The sequence below is a fragment of the Medicago sativa genome, chromosome 3 (assembly GCF_051527215.1).
Source record: "Medicago sativa cultivar Bolivia chromosome 3, Bolivia_mono, whole genome shotgun sequence".
NCBI classification, from domain to species: Eukaryota; Viridiplantae; Streptophyta; class Magnoliopsida; order Fabales; family Fabaceae; genus Medicago; species Medicago sativa.
Window position 1 is genome coordinate 38,576,482 of NC_140751.1, and position 9,826 is coordinate 38,586,307.

Sequence of the window (9,826 nt, forward strand, 5' to 3'; positions counted from 1 at the left end):
TGAGATTGTGGTGTTGAATTGTACATGAATTTGTGTTCATTAGTTATTGTTGATGATTGTTGAACTGTTGGGATTGAATTGGTGTAACTGGAATCGTTGTTTATGGATTTATGAAGAGATTTGTGGTTGTGTTGGTATTTTGAGAAAATTTCATGATTTTGATGAAATGAGCCATTTTGTTGTTTCTAATGCATGATTCATGTTTGTTTAGATGCATTATAACTATTAGAACTCATAAACACTTTCTGGAACTTGTTTTGGTGAATTGGGGGATTGAAAATTGGATTTTGGGATGAAAATGGGTTGGAACCCGAAACTGGATTTTTGAAATTCTGGGTAGGACGCTTAAGCGTGCTCACCAGTGTGCACAAAGCGTGCTCCAAGCGAGCAACTTCCAGAGGCTACTGGAAGTTGGACGCTTAAGCGTGCAGAGGACGCTTAAGCGTGCAGCTTCCAGTTCTGCCATTTTTAAATCTTCGTTTTGTGCACGTAGGGACCAATCCGAGCTTTCTAAAATGTTTCTTTTAACTTGTTAAACCTCTGTTTATACCTTTAATCCTATTGGAACATGATTTGAATTGGTTTGGACTTGAATTTGTGAAATTCGTCTAACTTTTAGAAAAACGGTCCAAACGTCGATTTTCCCGAAAACTCGTTTTTTTCTCCTGAATTTGAAGTGGGATTAAAGTTGTATATTGTTGATATGATTTCTAAAAATGGTTGTGAGTGGTTTCATCAAGTTTTAACTTGTTTTGCTTTTGAAAATGAGAATTTTTGTGAAATGTGAAAAGTGAGACGAATTTCGTGATTTTTGTGAATTCGTCGTATTTGGCCGATGAAATGCTTATGTAACCTCTACAACACGCATACGTGACTTGCGAGAATACATGGCATAGGCAATTGAGCTTGTTTACTTGGTTTTGGCTTAAATGCTTAATTATTTTTAATGTTGTGACTTTGAGAGACAAATTTGATTGAAAATGATTTTTGAGAGCCAATTGCATATGAATCCTTTATGGATAGTTGTTATATCTTATGTGAAGATGATTGGTGGTGTACATATGTGACAACTATATGTTGCTTGAATTATGGATGTTGTTGGTGATTGTATATATGTTAAGTGGTGGTGAATTGTTGTTGATTGCATATATACAAGTATTGGTGATGTTGAGGTGATTTGTTTGTGTGCATATGCATTGTAGTTGAGTCATATGTTCATGCATTCATGACTGATGGTGGCGGATTTTATATCCAATTAAGGTGATTACGATGTTTTTGTTGCATCGAAGGTGACGACCTAGAGGTGATATGGTACCACATGCATCTAGATGAGTCTAGAGACATTGCATACATTGTTGGTTAATTGAAATACATTTGAGTTGTGCATGATGATTGAATTTGTTAATTATTAATTGACATGGTTGAGATGGTGATACGTGTTTGAAACACTTGTTGATATGAACTTGGAATGATGATATTGAATGATCTTGAATGATTTGAATGTTATGAACACTTGTGAATACATGTATGATTTGCTATTCTTCATTCTTGAATATATTCTTTCATTTCCAATGTTCTTGTTTAAATCTTACATGGATTATGATGATGTAATGCTAACCCTCAGTGGTTTACCACCTACCTTTCGGGTAGATGGAGTGCATGATGCTTAGACTATTTGCTTGATGTTGCCGAGGAGCGGAGTTCCTCTTTTTATGTGCAAGTGTCTAGATGAGGGCTCTAATCTAAGATAATACTTGCATGCTGGATTCTGTTTTGATTATGTAGTTTTGGAGTTGAGATATTGATTGTATCCGAGAGATGTATTTATTGTCATGAGATTTGGAGATGTTATTCATATGGTTTATATGTATGTTCCGCTGCTATGTTTGTGAGACTTGACAATTTATACATGTATGTTGATAGTGGTTGGAAGACGTAGCATCTATTTCTAGAATATATTTGTATATTCGCGCGTTTTACCGCTTATTAGAAATAGGGTGTTTCAAGTATGTATCAGAGCCATGGTCAGTCTTGTCTGGACTATTGGACTAGTAGACTAGTATTTGTTGATTTACCCTGTTAGTATGTGAATGGTAATGAGATACCTTCGATACTTGTTAGTTGTGCTGTTGTTCTTATCTATTGGTTAGTTTTGTGTAGTCGTGAGATGGCTGGTGGTAGAGATGATGGAGCGATTGCAGAGGCTTTGACTGCAATGGCACAAGTGTTGGCTCAAGCTAACGAGCAGGCGGCAGTTGGTCATCGTGATCCTGGAGAGGCTGAAGAGCGGAGTCTTGATCGTTTCTTGAGAAACAGTCCGCCGACGTTCAAGGGGAGGTATGACCCGGACGGAGCACAGACATGGGTGCAGGCCATGGAGAGGATCTTTCGTTCTATGGTGACTAGTGAGGATCAGAAGGTCAGATTTGCTACTCATATGCTTGCTGAGGAGGCTGAGTATTGGTGGACCAATGCTAAGGGAAGGCTTGAGGCTGGTGGAGATGTGACTTGGGCTAGGTTTAAGACTGAGTTTTTGAGGAAGTACTTTCCTGAGGATTTGAGGACTAAGAAGGAAGTGGAATTCTTGAACTTGAAGCAAGAGAACCGTTCAGTGGCTGAGTATGCGGCAAAGTTTGAGGAGCTTTCGAGGTTTTGTCCGTACATCAATGCGGAGGATGCTATGGTTTCCAAGTGTGTGAAGTTTGAAAGTGGTTTGAGCCCTCTATCAGTACATGTGTATTCAAGAGATCCGTGACTTTGATGCTTTGGTGCACAAGTGTCGTATGTTTGATGAAGCTAGAAAGGTCAAGGTGAACCATTACAAGGCGATGAACGAGAAGGAGGGAAAGAATCATGGATTTGGGAAGCCGTACAACAAGGACAAAGGCAAGAAGAGAGAATCTGGTGGAGGCTCTAAGCTGAATGTTGCTGAGGTGAGGTGCTACAAGTGTGGCACATTGGGACATTTTGCTAACGATTGCAAGAGTGGTGAGAAATGCTACAAGTGTGGAGAAGCAGGTCATAAGGCTTTTGAGTGCAAGAAGGAGATCACTTGCTACAATTGTGGTGAGAAGGGGCATATCGGTACTAAGTGTACCAAGCCGAAGAAGGCAGCGGGAAAGGTGTTTGCATTGAATGCGGAAGAGGTGGATCATCCGGATAATCTCATCCAAGGTATGTGTTTTTATCAATAGTACTCCTTTGATTGCAATTATTGATACTGGTGCAACTCATTTTTTTATTGCGGTTAGTTGTGTTGAGCGTTTGGGTTTGGTTGTGACTCCGTTGTCTCAAGGGATGGTTATCGACACCCCAGCTAGTGGTTCTGTGACTACTTCTTTAGTGTGTGCTAAGTGTCCTGTTAGTTTTGGCAATGTTGATTTTGAGTTGGATCTTGTGTGTCTTCCTTTGAAGCATATGGACGTTATTTTCGGTATGGATTGGATGTTGACTTTTGGTGTTAACATTAATTGTTTGACCAAGAGTGTAACGTTTTCCAAGCCGGTAGTTGAGATGAGTAGGAAGTTCTTGACCGCAGAGCAAGTGAAGAAGTCTTTGGATGGTGAAGCTAGTGTGTTCATGATGTTTGCTTCCCTGAAGGAAAGTAGTGAGAAAGGAGTTGGTGATTTGCCGGTAGTGCAAGTGTTTCCAGAAGTTTTTTCGGACGACATTACCGAATTACCGCCGGAGAGGGAAGTTGAGTTTGCAATTGATTTGGTACCTGGAACGAGTCCTATTTCGATTGCGCCGTATCGGATGTCTGCATCAGAGTTGGGTGAATTGAAGAAGCAGTTGGAAGAGTTGCTCGAGAAGCAGTTTATCAGGCCAAGTGTTTCTCCGTGGGGTGTTCCTGTGTTATTGGTTAAGAAGAAAGATGGAAGCATGAGGTTGTGTGTGGATTATCGGCAGTTGAACAAGGTGACAATTAAGAATCGGTATCCACTTCCGAGGATTGATGATTTGATGGATCAGTTGGTTGGTGCAGAAGTGTTCAGCAAAATTGATTTGAGATCAGGATATCATCAAATTAGAGTAAAGGCGGAAGATATATCCAAAACTGCGTTCCGAACGAGGTATGGACATTATGAGTATTCTGTGATGCCATTTGGAGTGTCTAATGCGCCAGGTGTCTTCATGGAATATATTAATAGAATATTTCATCCTTTTCTGGACCGTTTTGTGGTGGTGTTTATAGATGATATTTTGGTGTATTCAAAGTCGGAGGAAGAGCATGCCGAGCATTTGAGGATTGTGTTGGGAGTTTTGAAGGAGAAGAAGTTGTTTGCTAAGTTGTCGAAGTGTGAGTTTTGGTTGCGGGAAGTGAGTTTCCTTGGTCATGTAATTTCTAAAGGTGGTATTGTCGTGGATCCGTCGAAGGTTGATGCAGTGTTGCAGTGGGAATCACCTAAGTCTATTTTTGAAGTTAGAAGCTTTCTTGGTTTGGCAGGTTATTATCGGAGGTTCATTGAGGGATTCTCTAAGTTGGCGTTGCCATTAATGCGGTTGACTCGGAATGTTTGGGATGCTAAGTGTGAGAAGAGTTTCCAAGAGTTGAAGAAGAGATTGACATCAGCTCCAGTGTTAATTTTACCGAATCCAAATGAATAGTTTGTTATGTATTGTGATGCATCTAAGATGGGTCTTGGTGGTGTGCTTATGCAGAATCGTCAGGTTGTGGTTTATGGTTCAAGGCAGTTGAAAGTGCATGACAAGAATTAGCCGACTCATGACTTAGAATTGGCAGCTGTTGTGTATGTGTTGAAGATTTGGAGGCATTATCTGTATGGTTCTAAGTTTGAAGTGTTCAGTGACCACAAGAGTTTGAAGTACTTGTTTGATCAGAAAGAGTTGAATATGAGGCAGAGGGTTGGAGTATCTTAAGGATTTCGATTTTCAGCTAAGTTATCATCCTGGGAAGGCGAATGTTGTTGATGATGCTTTGAGTAGGAAGTCGTTGCATATGTCTTCTTTGATGGTTAAAGAGTTGGACTTGATTGAGCAGTTTTGATATTTGAGTTTAGTTAGTGAGTTGACACTGGAGGGTGTGAGGTTGGGAATGTTGAAGCTGACGAGTAATATTTTGGAAGAGATTAAGAATGGTCAGAAGAAAGATTTGGAATTTGTTGATCGTGCGGTATTGGTTAATCAAGGTAAGGGTGGAGACTTCAGGTTGGGTGAGAACGGTGTTTTGATGTTCTGTGATCGTGTTTGTGTACCAGATGTTCTTGAGCTTAAGAGAAGGATTTTGGAAGAAGGTCACAGAAGTAGTTTGAGTATTCATCCAGGAGCGACTAATATGTATCAAGATTTGAAGAGGTTGTTTTGGTGGCCTGGAATGAAGAAAGAGATTGCAGAGTTTGTGTATGCTTGTTTGGTTTGTCAGAAGTCTAAGATTGAACATCAGAAACCGTCAGGCTTGATGCAACCGTTGTTCGTGCCAGAGTGGAAGTGGGATAGTATTTCTATGGACTTTGTTGGAGCGTTGTCAAAGACTGTTAAGGGTTTTGATTCTATTTGGGTGATTGTTGATCGGTTGACGAAGTCGGCACATTTTGTTCCTATCAAGACTGGTATGTCGGTGGCTAAGTTGGCTGAGATCTACATTGAACAGATTGTTAGATTGCATGGTATTCCTTCTAGTATTATGTCGGATCGGGATCCAAGATTTACCTCTAAGTTTTGGGAGAGTTTGCAAGTTGCTTTGGGAACTAAGTTGAGGTTGAGTTCTGCTTATCATCCCCAGACTGATGGTCAGACGGAGAGGGCTATCTAGAGTTTGGAAGATTTATTAAGAGCTTGTGTGTTGGAGCAAGGTGTCAGTTGGATCGAATGTTTACCGTTGATCGAGTTTACTTATCGTTGATCAGAATGGCACCGTTTGAGTCTTTGTATGGTCGGAGGTGTAGAACTCCTTTGTGTTGGTATGAGTCAGGAGAGAGTGCTTTGTTAGGACCGGAAGTTTTGCAAGAAACTACAGAAAAGGTTAAGATGATTCAAGAGAAGATGAGAGCGTCTCAGAGTAGACAGAAGAGTTATCATGATAAGAGAAGGAAGGACATTGAGTTTTAGGTTGGTGATCATGTGTTTTTGAGAGTGAATCCTGTAACTGGTGTTGGTCGTGCTTTGAAGTGTCGGAAGTTGACTCCTCGTTTTGTTGGACCATTTGAGATTGTTGAGAAGGTTGGGCTGTAGCGTATCGGATTGCGTTACCACCATTTTTGTCGAATCTTCATGATGTGTTTCATGTGTTTCAGTTGCGGAAGTATGTGTATGACGCGTCTCATGTGATTCAAGTGGATGATTTGGAAGTAAGAGATAATTTGACCGTTGAGACTTGGCAAGTGAGGATTGAGGATCGGGAGATGAAGCGTTTGCGTGGCAAGGAGATCGTTTTGGTTAAAGTGATTTGGGTTGGAGAGACTGGTGAGAGTGCCACTTGGGAATCGGAGAGTAGGATGAGGGTTACGTATCCATAGTTGTTTCCTTCAGGTAATTTTCGAGGGCGAAAATTCTTTTTAGTAGGGGAGAGTTGTAACTACCCGATTTTCGCTAGATTTATTTTATTATTTATTTATATGTGTTTTATGTATTCTTATGTGATTATTTGCCTCTGTGTGTATTTTGGGATGGGAATTGTAGAATTCGTGTTAGAAGGGTATTTTAGTCATTTTGGACTTGCGAGAATTTTGATCATTTTGAGAGTAAGGGTAATTTTGTAATTTTGTCGAGGATTATTTTTAGTGCTTAGTGAGAGTGGTTATTTTACTAAGGGCTTGGGAGTTGTAATAATTTATTTTATTTACTAGTAAGTGACCGTTAGTATTACTTTTACCGTTAAGTGAGTAGTAACATTTTTGGGGTTAGAATAGAAATGGGTTAGGCCCATTAAGGTGTTGTGAGTTAAGCCCAATTAAATAGGACCTATATATACTCTTGTTAGTAGAGAAAATAGGTTTTCACCAACATTTGTCATTGAGAAGAGATAGAGATAGAGAGAAATAAGAGTTTGAAGAGGAAGAACAAGAGGAAGGGGTTGGAGGCTAGAGCTAGAAGAGGGATTCATCATCTAGGAGCTAAATTGAAGCTTGGGTTAGAGATTCTTGGTGTTAGAGGTAAGAGGGTTAGAATTCAACCATAATTCATAACTTTTCCATCTTACCCATTTTTGTGAAATTGATGAATTGAATCTAATTGTTGTAAATTCGTGCATGATTATTGTTGTTATGTTTGAGAACATGATTTATATGATAATTGTATGTTAGTATGTGAATTAACATGTTGAAATGTATATTTGTGGGTACTTTGTGTTCTTGAGCAAATTTGATGACAAATGAGATTGTGGTGTTGAATTGTACATGAATTTGTGTTCATTAGTTGTTGTTGATGATTGTTGAACTGTTGGGATTGAATTGGTGTAACTGGAATCGTTGTTTATGGATTTGTGAAGAGATTTGTGGTTGTGTTGGTGTTTTGAGAAAATTTCATGATTTTGATGAAATGAGTCATTTTGTTGTCTCTAATGCATGATTCATGTTTGTTTAGATGCATTGTAACTATTAGAACCCATAAACACTTTCTGAAACTTGTTTTCGTGAATTGGGGGATTGCAAATTGGATTTTGGGATGAAAATCGGTTGGAACCCGAAACTGGATTTTTGAAATTTTGGGTAGTACGCTTAAGCGTGAAGAGGACGCTTAAGCGTGCTCACCAACGTGCAGAAAGCGTGCTCCAAGCGAGCAACTTCCAGAGGCTACTGGAAGTTGGACGCTTAAGTGTGCAGAGGACGCTTAAGCGTGCAGCTTCCAGTTCTGCCATTTTTAAATCTTCGTTTTGTGCACGTGGGGACCAATCCGAGCTTTCTAAAATGTTTCTTTTAACTTGTTAAACCTCTGTTTATACCTTTAATCCAACTGGAACATGATTTGAATTGAATTGGTTTGGACTTGAATTTGTGAAATTCGTCTAACTTTTAGAAAAACGGTCCAAACGTCGATTTTTCCAAAAACTCGTTTTTTTTTTCTCCGGAATTTGAAGTGGGATTAAAGTTGTATATTGTTGATATGATTTCTAAAAATGGTTGTGAGTGGTTTTATCAAGTTTTAACTTGTTTTGCTTTTGAAAATGAGAATTTTTGTGAAATGTGACAAGTGAGACGTACTTCGTGATTTTCATGAATCCGTCGTATTTGGCTGATGAAATGCTTATGTAACCTCTACTGCAAGCATACGTGACTTGCGAGAATACATGGCATATGCAATTGAGCTTGTTTACTTAGTTTTGGCTTAAATGCTCAATTATTTTTAATGTTGTGACTTTGAGAGACGAATTTGATTGAAAATGATATTGAGAGCCAATTGCATATGAATCCTTTATGGATAGTTGTTATATCTTATGTGAAGATGATTGGTGGTGTACATATGTGACAAATATATGTTGCTTGAATTATGGATGTTGTTAGTGATTGTATATATGTTAAGTGGTGGTGAATTGTAGTTGATTGCATATATACAAGTATTGGTGATGTTGAGGTGATTTGGTTGTGTGAACATATGCATTGTAGTTGAGTCATATGTTCATGCATTCATGACTGATGGTGGAGGATTTTATATCCAATTGAGGTGATTATGATGTTTTTGTTGCATCGAAGGTGACGACCTAGAGGTGATATGGTACCACATGCATCTAGATGAGTCTAGAGACATTGCATACATTGTTGGTGAATTGAAATACATTTTAGTTGTGCATGATGATTGAATTTGTTAATTGTTAATTGACATGGTTTAGATGGTGATACGTGTTTGAAACACTTGTTGATATGAACTTGGAATGATGATATTGAATGATCTTCAATGTTTTGAATGTTGTGAATACTTGTGAATACATGTATGATTTGCTATTCTTCATTCTTGAATATATTCTTTCATTTCCAATGTTCTTGTTTAAATCTTACATGGATTATGATGATGTAATGCTAACCCTCAGTGGTTTACCACCTACCTTTCCGTATGGACGGGTAGATGGAGTGCATGATGCTTAGACTATTTGCTTGATGTTGCCGAGGAGCGGAGTTCCTCTTTTTATGTGCAAGTGTCTAGATTAGGGCTCTGATCTAGGGTAGTACTTGCATGCTGGATTCTGTTTTGATTATGTAGTTTTGGAGTTGAGATATTGATTGTATCTAAGAGATGTATTTATTGTCATGAGATTTGGAGATGTTATTCATATGTTCCGCTGCTATGTTTGTGAGACTTGACAATTTATACATGTATGTTGATTGTGGTTGGAAGACGTAACATCTATTTCTAGAATATGTTTGTATATTCGCGCGTTTTACCGCTTATTAGAAATAGGGTGTTACAAAATGCTTGGTTTAGATCAAAACATGGTAGAACTGAAGTTGCCAATTCGATTAGATAAAAACCCGTAAAGCAGATTCCTAGAAGGTTCGCGCCACAAATCTTACCAAAAATTAAAGAAGAGATCGAAAGACTCTTGAAATACGGTTTCATCAGACCGGCCAGGTATGTAGATTGGCTAGCAAATGTAGTGCCTGTTAAAAAGAAAAATGGGACGATAAGAGTCTGCATTGACTTTAGAGATTTAAATCTCGCTACCCCCAAAGATGAATATCCCATGCCTGTAGCAGAAATGCTAGTAGATTCAACAGCAGGATTCGAATATCTAAGTATGCTTGATGGTTATTCAGGGTACAATCAAATTTTTATTGCTGAAGAGGATATTTCTAAAACAGCGTTTCGATGCCCGAGGGCATTAGGCTATTATGAATGGCTAGTGATGCCATTTGGCCTAAAAAATGTTGGTGCT